The sequence below is a fragment of the Mesocricetus auratus genome, unplaced genomic scaffold (assembly GCF_017639785.1).
Source record: "Mesocricetus auratus isolate SY011 unplaced genomic scaffold, BCM_Maur_2.0 Super-Scaffold_100023, whole genome shotgun sequence".
Classification (NCBI taxonomy): Eukaryota; Metazoa; Chordata; class Mammalia; order Rodentia; family Cricetidae; genus Mesocricetus; species Mesocricetus auratus.
In genome coordinates, this window is record NW_024429204.1 from 14750346 (window position 1) to 14776030 (window position 25685).

Consider the following 25685-nt stretch of genomic DNA (forward strand, 5'->3'; position numbering starts at 1 on the left):
TGCCAATGTGAGTACTGCTGATTGAAATTCAAATTAGTTTTTAATACAAAATAGAACAGGAAGGAGGTAGCCTTTTTTTTTTCTTAAAAAATAAATTCTAGGATTGGCAATGTACCTTAGCCTGTGAGTCCATGGGTTCAAGCTCCAGGACCCAGAATAATTTAAAAAGAAGAAAGAAAAGCAGCTTGTGTGCTAGCATTGGGGGACTATGTGGATCAAGTTTAGTTTGTTTTCAACTCTTTTTTGCCAGTAAGTAAACTATTCTAACACCTTCACAATTCATCTCTTTTCTCTGTAAGACTGGCATTCACTGTGTCGATTGAGAAGTAGTCGGTGCCCATTGACCACTGGATTCCTTGAAGTTCTCTGAAATAATCTCCTGGCTTTGTGTTGCTGTGCCCAGACTCTGAACCCCCCAAACGGCCAAGAGACCAGATCCGATGCAAAAGCAAAGAGTCTTTTATAAATTTATGAGTTAACTCGGGTACTCCATCCATCCAACACACCAGGCTGGAGTAGGAGGGACCCCGAGCAGCAGTGGGGCAGGGCTTATATTGGGGTAGAGCAAGGGGTGTGTGTGGGGGTTTGCTAGTTGCATAGTAACAGTCTCAGGATTGGTGCAGCTCAGGGACGGGGCAACCTGTCCTGAGTTGTTTGGTCATCTGCAGCTGCAGAAAGGTTGCTGCTGTGCCTGGAGGCCATCGGGGGCCATTGCTACCTGCTGCCTTCCACTGTTATCAGTAAAGCACATCCAAAGCCTGCCAGCTAACTTTTGATTGGCTCCTTACCGCATGGAGGGTATCTGGCAGTTTATTCCCAGTAATTAGGGCAAGGTAGGGCAAGGTGCGGGTGATGTGGAAGTCCTGTGTCAATAAAGCACTGTTGGGCCAATAGGAATCTAGATCGGTGGGACTAGGAGTCCAGGAGGACTCTGGGAAGGAGAAAGACGGGAGTCGAGATGTAACGCCATGGAGTAGGAAGCCCGGAAACTTCTCCGGTAAGAGACATACTTAGATTAACAATTATGGGGTGATTACTTAAGTCAGAGCTAGCCAGTAAGAAACAAGCAAAGCCAACAGCTTCATAATTAATATAGCCTCCTGTGTGTTTATTTGGGACTGATGCGGCTCTAGAACCAGGCTGGCAGGAAGGCTTCTCTCAAGGAAAAAGCTTCTCTTTACATAATGGTACGGGGCTCAGCACATCCTGCTGAGTCCGGGGTCTACATCTTGCTGGGTCTCTTCTGCAGCCTGTCATGGCTGCCGAAGCAGGGGCTGGGTGAGGTTCTGGGTCCTTCAGTGTGTGTTGGGATGCACGTTGTGTGGCTGCTAGCTTGTCGTCCATGTGTGTGGGTGCAGCAAATTACCTTGGGTGTTGATCTTCCCCTGGCCACTGTTTAAGACAGGGTTCCCTTTCTGCGATAGGGTGTTCTCCCGTTTCAGGCTCCCATCTCCTCCCAGAGTCACACTGAGGCCGTAGACACATACGCTACTGCATCCAGCTTTGGGTGTGTATTGGAGGGTGTGTGCACACACCGGGCTTACGCTGCAAAGTGCGCCTTTACCCACCGAGCTATGGTCTCAGCACAAAGTTTATAGAAATTTTGAGGAAAGGGTTGTTGATATTGCTTGTGGTCTCCTTTAATTTCTTTTTAAAACTTCAACGTAAGAGCAGGAAGATTCACTCTCATGTAAATTTTTAGGGTTAATCTTTTTTTTATAATTTATTTTTATTTTATGTGCATTGGTGTTTTGCCAGGGGTGTGTTGGATCTCTTGGAATGAAAATTACACACAGTTGTGAGCAGTCAGCACTCTTAACCACTGAGCCATCTCTCCAGCCCCAGGGTTAACCTTTAGAAATCATCCGAATAATCATTGTATAAGCTTGATTCCTTCCAGAGTACAGACTGTCAACCTTGGTTAGTATTCAATCATACAATCTGGTTCTACCGGTAATGCATACTGACATAAAAAGAGAGACACCCAAAGAGAATTTCCAAAGTCATCAAACTGGTGATGACATTGTCAGACAAAAAGGGTAAACTATTATTTTGTCGTAGTCTCCCCTCAAACTTGTTCGCCCTCTGTCTTCCGGGATAAGCAATGGGCTACTCTGCCCTTTTAGGGGTCATGGGTGCAGAAGCAGAACAAACTGTCTCAAAGGCGAGTTCTTTACAGGAGCCCTAAACAGCGGAGATAGCCTCTGATTTGTGCGGTGCAGCATGAAAATACAATAGGAACTTGACTCATGGGGCGCTCTCATCACACGTTTCTGGTCTAATTACCACCCACCTTTGCTTTTTAATGGTCACAGAAGGCACGCGCAATTGCTTCCCTGCCTTTCCTTTGCAACGATGCGCAGCTGTGAGTGGTTGGCTTGCCGTATCGTCATTGCACAGTGGAGGGAGAAACCCCTGGGGAAGCCATTAGGAAAACTTTTCTAAGAGGTGTGATGATGGGCCATCTTTCTGGGCTTGAAAAAATAAGCCAGGGTGACAGTGTGACATTTTAAGGATACACACGATGGAAACAACCAAGACTAGTGCCAGCTGGAGGGGACAATGGGAAAATAATTATCACCCAAATGATGCAATGGGGAAGAAGCAGCTGAAAAAAAAAAAGCCCCAGAAAGGAAGATGTTTACAGCCAGAGTGCATAGAGGAGCCAACAGAAGCGATACTGAAAATGAGTCCGTGGGTGAAAATATGGTGCTTGGGTTTTTTCAGATGGCCCAGTTTCTCACAGTGTTAACTTATGAGGTGGGGGATAAAACCACATCAGCAGGCAATGGTCTCTTACTCTACCACTAGCACCCATCAGTGAGAGGCGCCAAGTGGATTAAGACAATTAGGAGCTTTGCACAGGTTGTTAGGCATCGGATTCCTTTACAGGTGGCCTGCATGAATCACATTCTGTTTGGCTTGCCAAACTGCTTCTGCTGGAACAGGTGCTGCGGCTGTAGGGCCCAGCCTGGGGACAGACGGCTGTGCCGCAGAGACCTCTCGAGAGCTGAGCCTGCACTGGTGTAATTACAAGAATCCTCTTTCCCTTGTCCCTTTCTGGCAGGGTCCAGTGCCCAGCATAGTCATCAACTCTGCTGATTTACCATTGTAATCACGGAGGACTCCCTCTGGGCTCCGGGCCTGGCACAGGACTCTCTAGTGCCAGCTGCTTTTCCTCTTGCTTTTCTGGTTGCGGATGCTGCCAATGCCTCATCGCCCAAGCTTTTAATGAAGGTTAGGGTCCAATGAGAAAAAATGTGGTTAGGTTTGGGATTGAAGCTGGAATACTGTACTACTTCAGCATCATGATCTTACAGAACAAAGTCGGGGTAGGGGAGTGGGGGGAAGCAATAGAACTCCAAGCTCAGCGATGATGGGTGATGTCCTTCTGCATATATGTTTCTCTTGTTAGTTGAGGATTAAAACACTGTTTGCCCAATAGAGGCAGGAAGATAGGCAGGACTAGGAGATGAGGAGAATTCTGGGAAAGGTAGGTAGAGAGAGACCTCAAGGAGACGCCATGTAGAGACTGGGAAGACAGGATGTGCCTGGCGTTCTCTGGTAAGATAAGGCCATGTAGAAATACATAGATTAGTAGTTATGGGTTAATAATTAAGAGAGAGCTGGTCAGTAAGAAGCCCCAGCCATCGGCCAACAGTATAATAATTAATACAAATCTTTGTGTGCTCATTCGGGGCTGAGGAGGGCAGTGGAACCAGGCTGAGAAAGAATCTCCACCAACATGGTGAACCCTCAGAGCAGACTATTCAGATTCTTCTTTGGACGCTGCTGAATGCTCCGGATTAGACGTTCCACTTCCCTAGGAGCCGGAGTGCCACCATTTGTCCCTGTGTAAGAGGGACATGTCCAATGTACAACAATGGCTTCAGCCACCGCTAGTGGACTAGGCTTCGTGCCAAGGACTGCCCTTGTGTTATCTTATTGGATCCTCACAGTGATTTACAGGACCCGTTGGCAGTGCTGTCTGATCCTGGTGGTTCGTCTTAGCACTGCCATCACCAGGCGTATGCTTCAAGTTTATCAGTTTTATCGAAAATATCTGATGACAATACCTTGCTTAAATATTGAGGAGACTACATTGAAGAACTTGTATCACCGTTTTATTTCTGTTGTTGTGATAAAACACCCTGACAAAAATAAATTGGGGGGGAACAGGTTTATTTTAGCTTATAATTCCAGGTTGTCCATTGTAACAGGGAAGTCAAGGCAGCAAGAATTTACGACAGCTAAAATCACATCATCTCCTCACTGAGGAGCAGAGAGACATGGATACAATCATGCTTGCATCTTCCATTCTCGTACAATCTGGTACCCAAATCCAGGGAATGATGCTGCCTGTAGTGTGCTGTGTCTTTTCACATTAATTAATGGAATCAAGACAGTATCCCAGTGGCATCCCCACAGCCCAACCCAACCCGGGTAATCCCTCATTGACATTCTCTTCCCAGGGAATCTTCCCCTCTACCCTGAGACAGGATTTCTCTGTGGCTTTGGAGGCTGTCCTGGAATGAGCTCTTGTAGACCAGGCTGGTCTCAAACTCACAGAGATCCACCTGCCTCTGTTTCCCGAGTGCTGGGATTAGAGGCAGGCACCTGGTGATTCTATATCATGTCAAATTTACAATTAAAACCAACCATCACAGTGTTGAGCCTGGAAGTGTGTGTGTGTGTTTGTGTGTGTGCAGAAGGTCAAAGCTGGGTGTCCTCCCCTATTGTTTTCTGACTTAGTTTTAAAGACAAGATCTCTCACCAAACCCTGAGTTTAGTAATTTGACTAGGCTGACTGACTAGCAAGTTCCAGAGAGCCATCTGTGTCCAAACAAGCCCTGTCCCTACTCAGGTTACAAACATGTGCGTGCTGTCATGCCCTGTTCTTACATGAGTGTTAGGGACCAGAGCACACGTCCTCATGAGTGTGTTGCAAGTCTACTACTGACTGGACTGTCTCCCCAGACCCTGGTTTATAAGGCTTTCTGAGGGAGGTTCTTCTACTTCTGTGGGATTTTTTTTCTCCTAAACTTCAGTTCCATCGAATCTTACCACCGTTTTATACTGAATCTCCCCTGTGCCCTTTTCAATCTCAAATCTTTACATTTTAATTCTCTGTTGATGGTCTTCTCTGTTGACTCATAAGAATATGGGAATAAAGAATAGGGGGGGCATAAAATCAACAAAACTTGCCACTCTGCAGCCCCTGGATGTGCTCCGCATCCAGTGCCAGGGACAGTTCAACCGATTTGTCCTCATAACTCTGTGCAGTGGGGACAAGTACTCTTCCCATTTTAGAGAGAAAGTATTTGTGAAGGGATAAAGCTTGTCACTGATCACTTAACTAACAAGTGTGGGCTGTTGGGAATCACACCTACAACTGGGAAGATGAGACTAAGAATGAATAAACAACGTCAATATTATAACAACAAATTATAACAAGTATATTTAGAGTGCTAAGGCAGACTTCATTTTAGGCGTGCCTTGAATGAATTGTGTTCATCCATGTGGTGACGTATTATTTACTATTTATTAAAGCTTACCTGAGGATTCAGAAAGCAAAGCTATAGAGACCAGCCAGTGGTGATACACATCTTTATTCCCAGCAGCCAGAAGCAAGAGGTGGTGGTGCACACCTTTAATCCTAGGACTCAGGATTAAGAGTTTGATGGGTCTCTGTGAGTCCAAGGCCATCCAGATCTACACAAGATTGATCCATTCTTAAAGAGAAGCAGCTCACACAGAGATGATCTCAGCACCTGGGATGGCATGCCTTTAATCTCAGCTCTAGAGGGGTATAAAAGATAGGAGCAGGGTCTTCAGTGGTCACTATCGGGCCTTCATTCTCCAGCCACATTGAGGATAGGAAGACATTGAAGTCTCAGGATTCATCAGCCACACTGAGGACAGGCTTCCGTCTGGGGTTTGGGAGAGTTCCTGGATCAGCCATTTCAGACTGAGGTAGAAGGAGAGCTAGGGCCCAGTGCTTTGCTTTTGTGATCTTCGGCTTAAAGTTTGAACCCTAGTACCAGTCTCTGGGTCTTTTATTAGTCTTGTTCCACACCTGAATAAAAACCTTCATTTGTGTCTCATAACCTATATAAGATAGCTGGGAGGTTTTGAACAGATCACTGTGCCTGTCTAATTTTTTGTCTTTTGAAGATGTGAGGGAGGGTAGAAGTGATCCAAAAGCATTCCTTTGATTTAGAAACATCTGATCCTCCCTGCTGTTCCTGGACTCGAGTGACACCTGTGGTAGCTACTACCTGTTTATCACTGCATCTGGCCAGGGAATGGACTCTCCCCTGGTTCATCTCTTGTTCCGCTCACTGTCCCAGCTGTTGCAGTCTTGATGATGACAGGAAAAATTTCTGATCCCTCTTGGATGTCCCTCTGCTCTCCTCACAATCGGTAGCTACATCTGAGGGAAATTAATGTCTCATTTGCACTTCAGAGAGAGACAAGCAATACTGAGAACTCTTACATGTTATGGTTTTAGAGGCGGCTTCTGAAGTAGACACTGCTAGTTGACTGGAACACATCGTGCTGTGTAGAATTCTCTCAGACAGTGGGAATGAAATCCTGGTTCCTTCACGTCATCACCCTCTCATGTACCTCTGTGCTTCATTTTGCCTCTCTGTTAAATGATAATAACCACTCCTACCTATGGGTTGTTGTGGTGGCCTCATGGGTTAATGTCTGTGAAGTGTTTGGAACACTCTCAAAGATCGTTATTACAACAGTCTACCCCACAGGTATTTCACTCAACATTCTTGGCCAATGGAAATGCCTACATCTAAGACAGAGGCCGAGAATGACAATTTTGGTTTTCTATCCCCTCTTTCAGTGTGTGAAGAATGAGGAATCCAGTCCTCCCCAATAAGATGTAAAGGGAAGTTTGCTGATAATGGTGGTTGGGGAGGGTCCTGAAAATATTCTTTCCTTATAAAGTAGAGATAGGAAGTATACACTCTTCCCCCGTCCCTTGTATTTCCTGCCTTGCAAACATTGTCACAACACATTAAAAAGCTTTCACCTACTGTAGCAGCTGTTCTGTGACCAAGGTGGGAGCCATGAGGACCTTCTGAGGTTGAGAGAACAGAAGGACTCGAAGAAAGAAAGCAGTGACTTGACCCTGTCAATCACTGAGCTGTAGACTCAATCCTGGGACAGTCTACTTCGGGCTAGCCTTGCTCTGTGACAATCATGACAATAATGAAGCATATTTGTTTAGATCACATTTATTTGGGCACTCAGTTTCTTGCATCTTAGAGGGCCTTGACTGACACACTTCACCCCTGATAACTTTGTGGTACAGAGACCCATGCATGATGTAACATCATCCGGTGGTATCTGTAGGTCTCACCAGACACCATGTACATTGTGCCTTTAGTTGACACTCTATCATGTGCAATAGAAACAAGCTAAGATGTGTTAGAGGGGATTTCTCTGGAATCCTGAAGTAAATGTTGAGTGTTGTCAGTATTTTTCAGGGCTTATTGCTGATCAACAAGAACATATTTCATCTGAAAATGATGTACATTTCTCCAAAACCTAACCCTTCTAGAGAAGCCATTTTTCTTTAAAGCAAATGAGAGAAGTCAGGTTGAAATATTTTTCTAAAATGTCTTAGGACTCAGTGGCAGCCAACCCCAGCAAAGTGTTTCACTGATTCTTCAATTTTTCCACGAGAGAAGCAAAGCAAGCTGTTGTAAACCAGTCAGAATTGAGTTCTGTAAGAAGACTTTGTACTGAGGATGATTGTCCTTCCGAACTTCCACAGGATCCTGTTAGGAACTGTCACACCCAGAAATATTTCCAGGCCTCAAGGTAGATGAGAAGGTTCAGTGTTCTTCTAGATGAACCACACCTGCATTGGATGGTATGGCTCATGGTGCTCTTGGTAAGACAGAGTTGTACCCTACAAAACTCACCAGGCGCTATCAGAAGGGATGGCTTATTAAACTTTTTAAAAAGATTTATTTATTCATTATTTGGGTGTACATAAGTGCTCTGTGTTTATGCGCACCAGGAGAAGGAATCTGATCCCAATATGGATGGTTGTGAGCCATCGTGTGGTTGCTGGGAATTGAACTCAGGTCCTCTGGAAGAGCAGACAAGTGCTCTTAGCCACTGAGCCATCTCTCCAGCCCCAACTTATTAAACTTACATTAGCTCTTGGAAGGAGGTGTGACTTGAAGTGATTTAAAAGGGTTCATTTTAATTTTCTAAATTAGCACGCACAGCATTAGGTGTCAACACATCATTTACAAACAAATTCCTTCTTGTTGATTCTCCTCTGTTCTTCCATTCTGACTCTCCTCTTGGACCCTTCCACTCATTTCCTGAAGACTCATGTCTTATTTCGTGTCTCATGTGAACTTTTGTCCTCCCTCACTTCCTCAGCATCCCTTTCTCTTCTTTTGGGGTTCCCCTTCTAGTTTTATAGTCTATGTCTGGTTCCCACTCGTATCCATGCATATAAGCATCACAAGCAAAGATAAGCACATGAGAAGACATGAATTTTAGGGGAAATCATTAAAGCTTGCCTGTGCTTTTAGAAATGTCACTCTTGCCCGGTGGCGGTGGCGCACACCTATAATCCCAGCACTTGGGAGGCAGAGGCAGAGGCAGGCGGATCTTTGTGGGTTCAAGGCCAGCATGATCTACAGAGTACATTACAGGAAAACCAAGGCTACACAGAGAAACCCTGTCTGAAAAAAACAACCAACCAGCCAAACAAACAAACAAAACAACAAAAACGAAATGTCACTCTGTCTTGCTTTTTCCAGTTGTCAGTTTCCTCCCAGTAGGTAAGGTTACTTCCTGTGGAGCTATCCTGTGGAGGTGGAAGTAAGGTTACTTCCTGTGGAGGTGGAAGTAAGGTTACTTCCTGTGGAGGTGGAAGGGACAGCTGCAGGTATGAGGTGAACCAGCTGCGGTAGCTTATGAGTTACTGACATCGTTGGGCTTTAAGTGCCTGAGTTGTAGGGAATTAACCTCAAGTCTTCTTCACATTTCTTCTTGTTAGTTACCCCAACTCTTGGTAGTGCTTCTGCCTCCAGGGTTTTTATCCTCTCTCTCTCTGTCTCTCTCTCTGTCTCTCTCCCTCCCCCCCCCACACATTGAAATAGATTCTTCTCTCATTCAATACAACCTGACCAAAGTTTCATCTTCCTCTATTCCTTCCAGCTCTCCCCCACATCCCCTCTCTCCCAGCTCCATCCTCCCACCCTTGCTTCCCTCAGAAAAGAACAGGCCTCCAAGAGACAACAGCCAAACACAGCAAAACAAGGTACAATAAGACAAGGCAAAAGCCCTCATATCGAGGCTGGACAAGGCAACCCAATAGGAGGAAGTGAGTTCCAAGAGCAGGCAAAAGAGTCAGAGATACACCAGCTCCCAGTTTTAGGAGATCCACAAAAACACCTAGTTAACAGCCATAACATGTACATAGTGGACCTTGTGTAAAACCTTCCAGGCCCTGTGCTTGCCTCTTCAGTCCCGGAGAGCCCCTATGAGCCTGCTTAGTTGATTCACTGGGCCGTGTTTGCCTGGTATCCTCCATCACCTCTGACTCCTACAATCTTTCCTCCCCATCTTTTGTGGGGTTCCCCGAGCTCCACCGGGAGGGACTCTCCATAATGTCGGGCTGCGGTCTCAGCATCCACTGTCGTCTGCTGAGGGAGGAAGCCTCTCTGATGACACTAGACAAGGCACCAATCTATGAGTACAACAGAATAGCATTAGGAATCAATTCATTGATTTTTTTTTTCTTGCCAGTTTTGTTGGGTTCTACCCTAGGTCTCTGGACTATTCAGTCTCTGGGTCCTGACTGACCAGGGAGTGTGGGGCATGGGCTGCCTCTCATGGTGTGAGCCCCAGGTTAAACCAGACATTGACTGGCCACTCCCACAAATTCTGTGCTAACATTGCCCCAGCGTGTCTTGCAGACAGGACCTAAAAATTGAACTTTCATTATTACCAGACTCCCGTGTGACACACTACAGTAAAATAACTCTAAAACAAAATGTCTTTGGGTCCTCTGATGAGATGTCCCCTCACCCCAAGGAAAGAAAGCACTTTCTGTTTCTTGACCTTGAAAACGTTTCCTTATTCTGTTGACTCTGAGCATTCCCGCCATGACGCACTACCTGCTGAGTCAAGTAGTAGACCCTGATTGCGCACTGTTTTCTCATTTTTTCAATTATGTGATTTTGCTTTGCGGTGTTGTTTTGAACTGCCAATTGCTTATGCCTCCCTCTGCTCGTCACTTTGCTGGCCTTGAAGGCTGCAGAGACACCCTGCTACCCCATACCAGACACTCAAAACATGAGGCTTGGCAGGCACTTCAGATGTGAATTATAACAAATCCATTTACAATGCTTATTGTAAAGTGCTTATCTGTTAATTTGAAAAAATCTTCGCCTTGGAATGGGTTCAATTGATTCATATTTCTTCTCATAATGAATACTTTTTCTACTTATTAGTATACTTAGAATATTTAATTATGCTACACGGCATAAATTTCACATCCTTATCTGCCAGAATTCCTCCTACTCCTCTCTTTCTCTTTCTCTGTATGTGTCTATGAATGTCATTGAATTATTCCCCTAGATACAGTAGCACTGGCTAGAAAGCCATTTAATCATTTTATATGTTGTACTTAAGGTTGGTTAGATGAGACAAAAATGGCATTAAGTCTAGTGAGAATTTTTCCAAGCTACCAAGAGCCCTCCTAAGTATTCTCTCCAATGTCTTGTGAGCAAGGAAGTTTTCTGGTATGGATGTTGAGGAAGGAGTTTCTTACAGTCCTCTATAAACACTGGCATTAATTATTTCCAATACCCTATGCTTATGGGCAATTTTGTTACATGTATCTACTGATAACTCTTCTGGTAAAACACCAAGAAGGATGCTCTGAAAATATAGTCTCTTTCTATGTCTTTCCATCTTTCTGGTACCCTGATCTCCAACCTAGATCTCATCACACTGTCAATTCTATCAAGATCCTCCCATGTGTAAAAAGCCTGTAAATAACACAAGATGTTATTTGAGTAAGGTTTGCCATGCTTATTTTCCACTTTTGCAAGATCATGGACTTTAGCTGCTTAGTGTTTAATTTCATACATTTTGTATGGTTTTTGATTTTTTGTTCTATTTTTTTTTCAGCTAGGAGGGTAAACATAGGTACAGTTGAAATCTCCTCTTTCATCATCCTTCAGGGATGTTGTTTGGCTGGATCAATGAATTCATGGACCACACAATGCAATCTCACTGCATATAATGGAATAATAATCTAGTTCCTTACCTTCTTTAAGAGGGCCTCTTTTGTTGTCACTGACAGAGGAAGAAAATCCAACACATCTTTTTTTTTTTAATTGAGGTCAACCATTGATTTTCCCCCACCCAATAACCAAAAGATGAAGTAATCATCAAGATGATACATTCACAGTTTAGAATGGCAGGAGAAACTGGGAATTCTATTTTATAGAAACCCCTAAACTGGTGTCTATGTAGCACACAACAAAGAGAAACAGAATAGTTCAAGTCAGGAAGATATTGGTTATTTGAGAACAATCCTATGCATTCTTTCCAATAACAAACTAAACGTATTTGAGAAGAGTATATGAAAGTGTGTGTATTTACAATTTCTGTGTGTTTATTTTGGGCACACTTGGTATAATCTAGAGTAACTGGACAGACTGAGGCATCTACTTGTAAGAAACAGAGGGAATTGTAGGTATTAACATCTTTAATGAGTAGTTAGTGCTGAAAGAGTCTCTTTTTGATTTTGGTCTTAAGAGATGTGGGACGTATTCTTATATGCATACTTTCATTTTATACTTTTACGGGGTTCCTAAAAATCCTTCCATGGGCCAAAGTGGGCTTACAAGGAGCACACGAAGGCATATAAGGAGTTGAGTCTGGTGAAGAAGCAAGCTAGAGGAGACAGAAAACAGAGGTAATATGCCATCCACAGCACTGGGGGGGGGGTGGTCCGTAACTGAGCTGCCTTGTGGTTAGAAGATTTCAGAGTAGGCTTGGTCTAAGAGCTCAGGAGACCTTCAGTCCTGTAAAGAAAGCAGAAAAGGATTCAAGATGAGCTTTACTTACTCATCTGGAACCTAAGGTCCAAAGAGAAGCACTAGCGTGCTCTAAAATTCTTTCTTAGGTTTTAGGGGGTTGTAGATAATACCCTATAGAGTGTCAGAGTCTGTGCTCTAACACACGAATTACCATTAATATCTCATACCACTGTAGAGACATCACTATTATTTCAGGATGTAATCACAGCCTTCAGATGAGGCCAGGCACCTGCCACACACACACCTTGTTGTCCCTTACCCTCATATCTTGACAATCACTAATCTATTTTTCTATCTCTCTGCAATGTCGATTTTGGATATTTCATATGAGTGGAACCATAAGTTTTGTGTTAGGCTTTTTTCTATTGACATAATATTCCTGGATTTCATTTCTGTTAATCAATACTTCATTTATTTTAGAGTTCTGCATGGATGTATCACATTTTGGTTATCCACTCATCATGGAATAAGTGTTGTTTTCACTTCTTGGTCATTGTGAGTAGTTTTTCTATAAGCAACTGTGTGCAAGTTGCCATTTAAACACCTGTTTTCATTTTTTGGAGTATAGCCAATAGTGTAATTACTGACTCATGTAGTAATTTTATTTTTAGCTTATACTTATAAAGGAACTGTCAAATTGCCTTCTACCCCAGCCATACCACTTTACTGAACTCACATTTAACGAGAAAGTATTTATTTCAAGGATGTTGTGTGCCTCGGTAATTTATTTTTCCTATCAGCATCCAAGGATTGCTCTGAGGACTAATAACATTGTGAAACTATTAAGGGTTTTCTCCAAGCAGCCTTCATATAAATTAACGATAGTATGTGCTCAAGCAATTCTAGTGTAGTTTGCAAGGAGTTTGATAGTTCAATAAATTTGCCCAAAATTTGATTTGGGCAGGTATGGACTTTTATAGTCTGCAAAGACCTGAAGCTAAAAAGAGACAAATTGAGTTGAATTAGTTTGTGTTGTTTGATCTGTTTTTTCCTAATGAGATGTTGGAAGAAAAAAAAGTCTTTTATCTTTTGGAGGTATAGGTGCATTGATTCTAGCTGTTAGAATAATCAGTTAATTTATCTTTATCCAGAACTTTCTAGTGAACTAAATCCAAGATTACTGCTGTGAAAACAGAAGCAAAAGAAACAACGACATTTGGTGTATTTTAACAGGTTTCCTTAATAGTTTCTGAGAGATAGCAAACTTAAACCCAAATTTGAACTATTTCATGGCTCTACACCATATCTAGGAATCTTCTGGTAAGAGACAGACATCTTTCATTACCTATGAAGCACACGGAGTGTTTCCAAGTTAATTTGGTACAGATAGAGCACCCTCGGGTTCTGAATGCAAGGCTGCCTCAGAACAATCCATTTGGACTTGAATTAATCCCTTGTTTTCAAGGTAATACCAGAAACTCATGCAGTAGGCACAGGAACCAGAACAAGATGTTGTGTTTCTCTGTAATTGATGGTTTCAAAATTGTCTGATACACTTAGTGTCACTGCATACCACACTCGAGCCCCGCCTCACTGAGACAGTACCTTGCATATCTTAACCAAAGTGAAAATGAAATCAAAACAAAGCAAAAAGTAACCCATCCATGTATGAACGACTTTTTACATAATTGAGCATTTTAGTAGCGATGCATTACACAGTTCATATGTGTTATTTTAGATCTTTACAAGTGGAAGTTGGCTTATATTCACACTGGAACCAAAGAAATTGGGTGGCAGGATGGACAAAGGTGAACTTAAAACTGAGGAGCTGACAGCTCTGAAGTCTGAGATCTATCCAGGGTAGGGAGACACCCAGGAGTGACGAAGGGAACTGGAGTGACTGGAAGGCCACCGTGAGTTACACAGAGAATACCAGGTCAGCTAGAGCTATCTAGTGAGATGATGACTCAAAAAATGAAAAATCATAAAGCTAACACAAAGAGTTTGAGGCCTAACAATATGTCAGTTACCTTCTCAAATGGTATAAGAAAAATGTAAAAGTGACATCCGCTGTTAGGTTTTAAAAACATTCTCCACAGCCTGAATGTATTCGACACCAGAATGATTTAAGAGCATGTAATGTTTGTCCACCACTTAGACGTCATCTGCAATAATTTTGTTCTTAAGAGTCTAATAAAATTCATTGTAACTCCCAATCTCCCAGTGCTGGAGTGTAATGTATTTCGTTAAGTCTGGTTCCAAGCTGTAGCTTCCTCTAGATTAATTTAGCAATATAAGCATTGCTTTTGCTGTCCCGTAGATGTGGCATAAAGAAAAACCTTTAGCTCAGTTGGTAGAGTGCCTGCCTACCATCCAATAAGTCTTGGGTTAGCACTGCATACATTAGGAGTGGTAGCTTACACCTATAATCCTAGCAGTTTGGAGGTGGAGAAAGGACGATCATGAGTTCAAGACCACCCTAGATAAGATTCTGTTGAAAAAGATAGAGAGGGGCTGAGAATATAGCTCAGTTGGTACATCAAGTCAAGTACTTGCTGTGAAAGTTTGCCTCCCAGAACCCATGTGATATCCCTGAGTTGTGGCACAGAATTGTAGTCACAGTGCCAGGGAGGCAGCGACAGGGGGCGGGGGGGTCACTGAGGTTTAGTGGCTAGCCAGTCTAGCCTACTTGGGGAGTTGTAGACAAGTGAAACACCCCGTGTCAAGAAAAAAAATGGATCACCTGGGGAATGGTGTATGAGGAGGTTGTCCTCTGTCCTCCACATGTATACGCATACACACGTGCGCATGTAAACCGCTCCCCACCCCATTCTCATAGTGGCTGACTCAAGTCAATTAGTTCCTTTTTAAAAAAAATTTGTAATTCTTAAAACGGAACTCCCACTGGCCCAATAATCTTCCACAGATCTGTAGTCTCGGCTCTTATTCTTTCTTTATGTCAGCTGTGTGGAGACACATTCCTGAACGCTACCGAGCAGCCTTTTTGATGTTATGAAATCTCCTTACCAGAGTTACTCCTTGATAATAACTTTATTTTCAGTGAGGCAAAGTGAGTTAAAGACACAATTGCTGCACCCTCTCTTCTCCACTCACGTCTCAAGCTCCTCATAGGGGCTGATGTCACCTGTGTACACGGGAGATTGGGGTCACAGGGGTTTTTATTTGGCTGGTCAGAAACAGGGTGGTCTTGGATCCTATATGATATGGGAAAGGTGTGAGGGATTTTTTCTTTAATGTCTTTTAAAAAGTATTTTAAATTGGCAAATACATGTATAAACTACATGTTTATTTTATAGGTACAATGAGCTATTTTGTGTATTTATAATGTGGAATTATTTCATTGTGTTAGTTAATGAGGCTCACTTATCTTTTTGTGTTGAAAACACTTCAAGTCTACTATTTTAGCAATTTTGTGGCAGGCACGTATTGTGTTAGTATTTCTATAGTTTCCAGTTTTGTGTGATGGGTCACTAAAGATTGTCCTCCTAACCAAAATTTTATACTTTGCAATCAACATCTTCCCTTTCCCCATGTGCTCTCCCCACTAAGTCTGATATTTTTGTATTATACATATACATGAGATAATGCATTGGCATTTTTCTGTGCCTGGACCATTTCCCTTAGCATAGTGTTCTCCAGTTTCGGTCATGAAGCTATGAGGTGATATCTGTGAGCCAATGTTCAGCATTGTTCATAATACCCAAGATAAGACAGCTACCTGATGCCCAAGGAAATATTTATTGTGTAGCTTTTGCCACTATAGTGGACAGAAAAGTGGACCAGGGTCAATGGCTACTCTGTATGGTCATTACACTCCCCCCATATATATTGACCAAATATATTGGTAATTACTCTTGGTCTTTCCTTTCTGTTGCTTGCCTTCCACTGTGTAGGTCAATTTTAAGAATTTGATATCTCAGTGGAATAAGACAGAAGTAGAAAATAAAGCCACATGGGCTGGTGAGATGGCTCAGTGGTTAAGAACACTGGCTGGTCTTCCAGAGGTCCTGAGTTCAATTCCCAGCAACTCATGGTGGCTCACAACTATCTGTAATGAGATCTGGTGCCCTCTCCTGGCCTGCAGGGATTCATGTAGACAGAACAATGTATACATAATAAATAAATAAATCTTTAAAAAAAAAACAAGAAATAGAAAATAAAGTCACAATCTCAGAAATGTGCTGTGCTTTAAGGGAAAACCCCTAGACTAATATCTTTGAGTCAATTTAGAGACTGTCTCCTCGCCTCCTTCGTCTCTGATTTTTCACAAGTGGATTCTCAAACTGCCATGTGTTAGGTTGTGTGGGATGGAGAAATTATAAAAGAAGGCAGACTTTATAATGAATTTGGCCACAGATGACCTATGTTAGGAAGCAGGAATGAGAAGTCCAATATTCTCAGGATGGCATCTGCTCCTTGTAAAATATTTACTCAATTGTAGAAGAAAATTACCAGGGAAATAAGGGAAGAAGAGAGTGCTGTTACTCAGGTACAAAGCAACAGCAATAAAAAGGCTGTCAGTGGCACAAAGACAACGGAGCTGAGTCCCAGACAGCAGTTTATTGCTAACAGGCTAGCCTGCGAAAGTGCAGCTAAATGCAGGGACCACAGATTTGAATGAAATGTGTCTCCGAGCCACTCAGCAAAGGGACGTTCCGTACACTTTGCAGTAATCCGTTCTCCTTCCCTGAACTTTTTTTTTTGAGTGCACAGCTCAGTTGCTCCTTTCAAACTCTGAAAAGTGATAAACAACTGTATGTGTCCTATTGCCGGAAAACTAACGAGGTCATTCTATAAACAAACACGCCAATATCATGACTCAAATAACAGTCCTATAGTTGAAGGAATGGATGCTTAGAGATGCAGAGCCAAGCGCAATTTTAAGACTTGCCCGTCTTCAATACTAACCTAAGTAGAGACACAAACAAAATTCACAAAGCCCAATTTAGCTGATATGAAAAAATACATAGTAGAGGGGAGATAATGGGAGTTAGAAACAGCGAGGAACAACCGGATATCTTTTCCAAGTGCATTGTATATTGCCGGGGAGTTAATTTCATCCAAGCTAGAATATATCTACTCCTTGATGCAAACTGTCCAAACACATACTTCATTCCCTGCCACTATGGACACTGTCCACTCTGGGAACCAACAGCAAGAATGCGATGTGTTCTCATTTCCATGCTGACCAATCTGAATTTGACCTCTGTAACTTAACCTTCAGCATGAACTGGATTTTTAACTCCTCAAAATGGCATACTCTTTTAGAATTTAGAGAGATAGCAAGCCTGCACCTGAATAAATCAAGGCCACACATGAACATCAGGGATACTGGTGACGCAGACACACATTTCCTTATGTTAGCTTGTCAAGTCTGTAAAGCATAGCCATACAAGCTTCAGTCAGAAGAGCCAGCTCTCCTAAAATAACACAATAGCTAAACTAGTAAAGGAAATGCTGCTGTCATGTACCCAGCATTTAGAGCACTGCTAACTCTGGTTGGATGGAGGTTGGAGATAGTAGCTTCAAGTCTGATGTCATGGATTCTCTATAGGGCATTTATGCCTCCTGGGGAAGACAACATGCACTCTCATGAGAAAGACTTGTGGTTTGGATCCAAAGCACAGAGAGAAGGTACTGCTGGCCTTGCAGTACACATTTTGTGACCTTGATGAAGTCCCACATCTGTTTTTTCCCTTACAAAGGGGAATCGTATTTTCCCAGCAAAGCATACAAGGATTCATGTCCCTCCCTTTCTCCCTCCCTCCCTCCTTCATTGTGAATAGTGAGGAGCAGTGACAAGCCCGAGCAATAGGCCAAATAGTTTATAACTCATATAAGCCTCTGTGTGTTTACTTGGGACTTAATGGCTGCTGGACTGGGTAGGACAGAAACTTTGGTCTACATTCCCAGATTTAAGAACTACGAGAAATAAACTTGTTTTGCTTCTAGACACCTGCTTTATGGGATTCTACTATAGTGGCTCAAACAGATTGGCAGAATGTTTCCCATGAGTGATTACATCTACTTTTGAGTGTTTTTTTCAAATAAGCTGCCTAATGGAACAACTGAGGCCACAAGTTGAGAATATCAAGGTTACATTACCAGTTTTCGACTGTTTAACTCTATACTCTATAATAGTCTGCAAAGAATAAATATTCAGTTAGAAAATCATATATTTCAGTATCTTTATTATAATGTCTAATTTAGAAATCACTATTTGAAACTATGTTGCTGCTATCACAAAAATCTAAAATATGTGGCCTGTCTTAGCCATCAATTTGAAACCAACCAGGAAGCATATTAAGGTTGAAAAGCTTACAACTATCTTGTAAGGTCTTGCCAGAGCAATTGGTAAAATTGTCACCTGCAACGGCTGGGTGGGGGGCAGAACACTCATCTGTAAGGAAGAAGTTAGAATAAAGGTAGACTGCCATGGGTGTTGGCTGCTTCTTGCTACGTTTGGCAAGATTTGAGAGGCAGGGACTGAAATCAAACGAGAATTGGCCAATTTCAAGCAGAGATGGAAGAAAATAGAACTGTGAACAGAGAGTGTTTCCTTGCCTTTGATCCGTTGCCTAGACTGACGGGCTATGGACTCAAGGCTGGGAAATCCAACTCTCTCTCTTCCTGAAACAGCAGGAGTTAAATAAGACTCATTCATAGTGTCCCTCAAAGTGTCTCATTGAGACTGCTCACCTAGTGGGAGGTGACCCGTCCACAGAAAGCACATGAGAGTTATGTCCTTTTGACTCAAGCTTTGGATTGCTCTTGTCAAAGTAAGAGAGGAGAATGGGCCTGATAGATGCCATTAAAGAAAGGGAGATTCACCAGGCTTAGGGTATGGTCTACAAGAGGTCGGAGTATGCTTGCTTTTGGGTACAGTGCTGGTGAATATTAAATATCAAAGTTTGGTGAATATTAAATATCAAAGTTGATTGGTTGTTCAGGAAAATGCCTTGATTTCTAGTGTCTTCTGACTTCATGCTATAAGTATACCTCCCTGGCCTGTTTCGGGTTACTGCCATGAGTTACAGGCTTTGGAAACAGACAGGCCCTTTAATGTCATAATCTCATACAAACCAGATCAAGAACACCTTTGTAAAGAATTAAATGCAAGAAAAGAGACAATTCACCAAATTTTGGAATTACATTTGCCAAGAAATGGCAAGCCCACATACATGAAAAGATTTGTGGGATTTCTCATCCCCAAAGTGTCTGTCAGGCTTTTTTATGTATGCAAGAGTGGGAAATGAGTTAGTTTTTTAGTGGACCACACTGTCTGTCTTCAGATGGACCCACAGGGTAAGGAAGATGCTGTTGGGGAGCAAATCCGTGGCCCAAGAGTGTCTTCTTCAATTTGAAGTTCATATTGTAGATGTAACCTTTTCTCATTGCTTGTGTTTATCCTTAGGCCGTCTGGAATAGGATTATTTTACTTATCTCTTTATACTTTCTTTTTACTGGTGAGTAAAGAAGTTCCTGATTTTTAATGTTAATTCTGTGTCTTACCACTTTGATAAAATGTTTATTAGATTTAAGAGTTTTATGGTGGAGATTTTAGGGTCTTTATAGAGCGTGATCATATAATCTGGAAAGAGATAATTCACCTACTTCATATCATTTTTTAAAATCTCTTTTATTTCTTTCTATTGCCCGATTCTTCTGTCTGGATAGTCAAGCACTATAATGGATAAGTATGGGCAAAGCTGACGGTTTTTCTCTTCTTAATTTTGGAAAGATGCTTTCAGTTTTCCCTACTTCAGTATAATGCTGACTTTATGTTTGATGGTTGCAGCCTTTCTTTTGATAAAGTATTACCTTTCACATGAAGAGGTGGTGAATTCTGTCCAGGGCTTTTTGTGATCATGTGACACACACTGTTGGTTTTATTTATGTATTATGTATTGTATTATGCATATGTATTATTTATGTATTATGTATTACATTGCATTTGTGTGTTTGTATATATTAACTATTTCTTGCTACCCTGTCTGATTATGGTGTACAATCTTTGAGATGTTTTGTTGAGTTGAAGATCTTACATGTATGTTCTTTTTTTTTCCTGAGATAAGGTTTCTCTGTATAGCTTTGGAGGCCATCCTGGAACTCCCTCTATAGACCAGGCTGGTCTTGAACTCACAGAGATCCACCTGCCTCTGCCTTCCGAGTGCTTATGTGTATGTTCTTTTTTGATGGGTGTAGTGAACTTTATTGATGGTATTCAAGAGAGCAGGGTTCCCTAAGCTCCTCTTTATTTTATTCTGGGGGTCTAGGATGGATACTGTGAGGGAGATGACCAGTGTGGGGGTTGTTGGACAGGGACTGCTCAGCAGCCAGGGCCTCTCTCTTTTGAGTCCTTGCAGGGGGCAAATAGTCCAGGGTGGGTTTCCTACTCCTTGGAGGCCATGTAGGCCATGAGGTCCACCACCCTGTTGCTGTAGCCAAATTCATTGTCATACCAGGAGATGAGCTTTACAAAGTTGTCATTGAGAGCAATGCCAGGCCCTGCATCAAAGGTGGAAGAGTGGGAGTCACTGTTGAAGTTTCAGGAGACAATCTGGTCCTCGGTGTAGCCCAGGATGGCCTTCAGTGGGCCTTCAGATGCCTGCTTTACTGCCTTCTTGGTGTGTTCATACTTGGCAGCTTTCTCCAGGTGACATGTCAGATCCACGATGGACACATTGGGGGTAGGAACATGGAAGGCCATGCCAGTGAGCTTCCCCTTCAGCTCTGGGATGACTTTGCCCACAGCCTTGGCAGCACCAGTGGATGCAGGGATGATGTTCTGGGCATCCTCACAGCCATCACGCCACAGCTTCCTGGAGAGGCCATCTACAGTCTTCTGGGTGGCCGTGATGGCATGGATTGTGGTCATGAGTCCTTCCACAATGCCTAAGTTGTCATGGATGACCTTGGACAGGGGGGCTAAGCCATTGGTGGTACAGGACGCATTGCTGACAATCTTAAGGGCGTTGTTCACATCTGTCAGAAACATGGGGGCATCAGCAGAAGGTGCAGAGATGATGACCCTCTTGGCTCCACCCTTCAAGTGGGCCCCAGCCTTCTCCATGGCGGTGAAGACGCCAGTAGACTCCATAACATACTCGGTGCCAGCATCACCCCATTTGATGTTGGCGTGATCTCGCTCCTGGAAGATGGTGATGGCCTTCCCGTTGAAGACAAGCTTCCCTTTCTCAGCCTTGACTGTGCCTTTGAACTTGCCATGGGTAGAGTCATACTGGAACGTGTAGACCATGTAGTTGAGGTTAACGAAGGGGTCATTGATGGCAACAATGTCCACTTTGCCAGAAGTGAAGGCAGCCCTGGTAACCAGGTGTCCGATACGGCCAAATCCTTTCAATCCGACCTCCACCATTGTGCCTCAGGAACGAGGCTGGCACTGCATGAAGAGATGAGGCTGTGTCTAGAACAGGGAGGAGCAGACAGCCTGTAAGTATGTTCTTAATCGGAGTTGTTTGGATCAGAATCTAGCCTCCGACAGTTGCAAAAAATACTGGTTTGGCTATTGAACCTCACTAGACAAATTGAACAAACAAGAAACAGTGGAAAATAAGGAAGAGTGATACCTATTCAGCGTAGCCGCATCTGGAAGAAAAACGAAGAGGTCCATTTTTAGGGCCTGACATGACAGGTTTAGAGGGTCAGGACAGGCATAACTAAGCGGTCGTGATTAGCCTGCTGCCTTGATTATCTCCATAGTCTCAGTGACAGTTAATCCTGCAAGATGTGCAAACTTTGGAGACATTTTTTTCTGGCCAGCAGCAGTCTCCAGCCCTTTTTGCCCCCATCCTGAGATTCCTGGGGACATTTTAAGTCTTTGTTATCCACTTTTCCTGTAGTCTGACAGTCAAAGGGAAGAGGAACAAGTGTCTCTTCAGGAAGTCTTCATTCCTGTCATAGTAGATGCGTACCCATCAATGACAACCATGCACAGTTTTATTTTCTCCAGATGATTTGTTCCAATGTGTCTTATGCCCCATCCTGTTTTTGGTTTCAGAGTGATGCTGGCTTTGTAGAAAGAGTTTGGAGCATTCTTTGGAACTCTGATTTAAAGGTCTGTAGCAGTCAGTGGTAAATCTGTCCATGCCTCAGGCTTTCTTTGTTGAGAGATTTTTATTTCTGCCTCTTTTTGTTTTGTTTTCATTTGGAGAGACAGGGTTTCCTCTGTGTAACAGCCTGGCTACCCTGGAACTCCCTTTGTAGACCAGGCAGACCTCTGCCTCCAAAGTACTGGGATTAAAGGAGTGAGCCACCTTTAATCTTTAATCTTTCTGCTTTAATCTCATGGCTTAATGCCAATTTCCTTAGATTGTTTCTATCATCTTGGTTCAATTTTGGCAGATCATGTGTACCTAGAAAAAAATCTGTCTTTATCCAGATTCCATTTTATTGGGATACTTTTTCAAAATATTCCCTAAGGATCCTTTGGAAGTTATTGGTGGGTGTGAGCCACCAGGTGTGGATGACAGGAACTGAACTCTGGGCGCCTACAAGAGCAGCAAGCACTTTTAATTGCTAAGCCATCTCATCACCCCCTGGAAGAAGGTTATTTCATTATCTGTCCTTAGAAGCACCATTCTTCCATTATAACAAGTCCTTCAAGAAGAAATCTTATAGAAGAATGCGATGATATCTTTCTTGCACAAATAAAACCTGTCTGGGTGTCAGAGAATGGAACTTGCCACTAGCTAACCATAGAGGTCTGGAGGTCTATGTGCAAGAAAGATATAACCACAGAAGACATTATATTTTATGGGCTGGAGAGATGGCTCAGAAGATAAGAGCCCTGGTTGCTTTTTTTAGAGGTCCCGAGTTCAATTCCCAGGTTTGCATGCAGGCAGAACACTGTATACATAATAAACAAATAAATCTTTAAAAAAAGAAATTATACTTTATGATATAATCCCCAGCTTAGATAATAGTCATCCTATTTCTAACTTTAAAATTTTAGTTTCCCTACCTCCATGTACCACGGTTGGTGAGACTTTTACTTATGTCACACCTTTTACTTAGAGACATGCTTTAATGTATGAAGATTGGTCCTGAAATAGACCTATAAAAGACTGTGGTAAGCCACGTGTGATTACCCACAACTATAGCCTCAGCACTAAGGAGACTGAAGCAGGAGGAGGTGATATAATCAGTTCCAGAACAGTGTGGGATACAGAGTGAGACCCTGTCCCAGAGACAATGTGATGCATATGATTCACTTGCTGTCTCTTCTTGGAGAAATAGAACCGATAAAGCACAAAAATAGAGGAATAGAGTTCAGAAGAGCTTGGTTTTGTCACTTAGATTTTTTTCTCTATAAACTCATTTAAAAATGTCTTTCTTTCCTTCTTTCTTTCTTTCTGTCTGTCTGTCTTTCTGTCTGTCTTTCTTTCTTTCTCTTTCATCTTTTACATCCCAGCCACAGTTTCCCCTCCCTCCTCTCCTTCCAGACCCTCCCCCACTTACCCTCTGCCTTCCCCATAAAACTCACTTAAAAAACAGATATTATTTATTCATGAAAATTGTCCTTGCAATTGCAACAAAACCTATCAAGCCATCTCTCTGTTTTGTAAATCTTCAGGTGCCTGCTCTGTCATCCCCTATCCCACCCTACGGCTACTAAAGTCTGACAAAGATGCTGTAGATATCAGCTACCTGACTTCTTGACTCAGACATAACCCATTAACTCTCTTAGAGCCCCGTCCAGGCGAAGCTGTTAATTTTGTTTGTTCTTAAGTCTAACTACTTTTGCCTCCTGCGTGATGGGATCAAAGGCCTGCACCACCAATGCCCGGCAACACCTTAATTTTGTTTTTATTACCTGTCTTTTCTTCTCTCCTCTCTCTCTTTCTCTCTCTCTGTCTCTCTCTCTGTCTCTCTGTCTCTGTCTGTCTCTGTCTGTCTCTGTCTCTCTCTGTCTCTCTCTGTCTCTCTCTCTCTCTCTCTCTCTCTCTCACACACACACACACACACACACACACACACACATTTATCTCCCCAACTGGAGCTTCTGTAGTTGGAGATGGGCTGTATGTTATAGGAATAACAAAGGAGAAAACAACCTTAATGCCCCTATCCCAGCAGTGCTCGGGTTTAGGATTACATATATTTCACAATTAATGGAAAGCAGTTTTAAATACATTCAGTTCAGCACAAATTGAATTTGATGAGTTATTAAAGAATAAAGAGGACATGGAGTGTGGGAGTAGGGAGACAGAAGAGGATCTGGGAGAAGCTGGGGATTGGGGTGTGAATATGATCAAAATGCATTGCATGGAATTTTTATGGGTCAATAAAATGTTTTTAAATAAAAATAATTGGACTAGCTTAGCAACTTTATGGCTCATAACTTAAAGTATGGAAGCTGTTGCTGGAGGTACCTAGGCTGTCCCTTTTTTCTCTTATTTTCCTCATCTTGGAGCTGTTGTAACCCCATCCAGAAGGTAATAACGCATATAGTAATGAACACATGGTTACAAATGTAGATAAATTAGGGGCAGTAGGACTAGAGTTATGTATCAGCAAAGGCAACACAAAGACTTCCCAGTCTTTATTATGAAGTTGGTTTATAAGGAAAATGCCACCAGGAGATGTATTGTGGGGAAGAACTTATTCCTGGGCCCAGTTTTCAGCCATCTGTTTCTACATGCCAGGAATGGCAAATACTTTTCAATTTGAGAGTCAGTGATTGTTTACTAGTTGGTAATAAAAGAATAATGAAAGCATTACATTATGATAGTGTTGATTGATTAGTGATGTCTGCCCCCAAAAGTAGAAATAGCATGCCTATGTATTTACCATTTCAGGTCTATGGCATCTACATTCATCCAACTAAGAAAAATCATTTTCGTTGGGTGTTGGTGGCACACACCTTTAATCCCAGCACTCAGGAGGCAGAAGCAGGCGGATCTCTGTGAGTTCAAGGCCAGCCTGGTCTACAGAGCGAGTTCCTGACAGTCTCCAAAACAATACAGAGAAATTCTGTCTTGGAAAAAAAAGAAAAGATCATTTCCTATTATTATTAGCTCTTTGGGAGTTTCAAGTTTCATACCATGTGCTTTGATTATATTCACTCTTTCCAGAGTCACTCAATCCCCCCCCCCATCTATCTTTGTATCCTTAATAAAATCATTCAGAACTGATTTGTGCTGCCAAAACTATTCTTGGATGTGTGGTCTTACCACAGGCTATACTCTTAGAGAAAACTGACACGCCTCTTCTCAGCAGCCAATGTCAATGGATCCATGGCTAGAGTTGGATGGCTAGCGTTGGGATTGTATGTGCCAATCTCCTCTCCATACTAGAATTTGGTCTGTCTTAGTCCTGCATAGGTTTTGTGCAACCCGTTGAGCTGCCAGTTGTATCTAAGAGTATATTTCCTTGTAGTCATCACTGTCTTTGCTTCTCACATTCTTTCTGCCCACTGTTTCACAGCAATCTCTGAGCTTTGGTGGAGACGCAGTATTACATAGTCTCTTTAGGACTGAGTCCTCTGCAGCCTCTTTTCTCTGCACCTTGGTCATTTGTAGGCCTTTGTGTTAATGACCATCTCCTGCAAAGAGAGGTGCCTCAAATGAGGGTTGAGTTATGTACATTGATGAATAAGAA

General features: G+C 42.6%; 1 long non-coding RNA gene and 1 pseudogene across 1 annotated transcript; one reads left to right on the forward strand and one right to left on the reverse strand.

Moving 5' to 3' along the window:
• The first annotated feature begins 948 nt into the window (after positions 1-948).
• LOC121133640 lies at positions 949-25219 on the forward strand. Its single transcript, XR_005870567.1, has 3 exons — positions 949-997; positions 22084-22140; positions 24884-25219. It is a non-coding gene; the product is annotated as an uncharacterized LOC121133640 (long non-coding RNA).
• On the reverse strand, positions 20455-21441 carry LOC121133639 (annotated as a pseudogene).
• Positions 25220-25685: the final 466 nt, after the last annotated feature.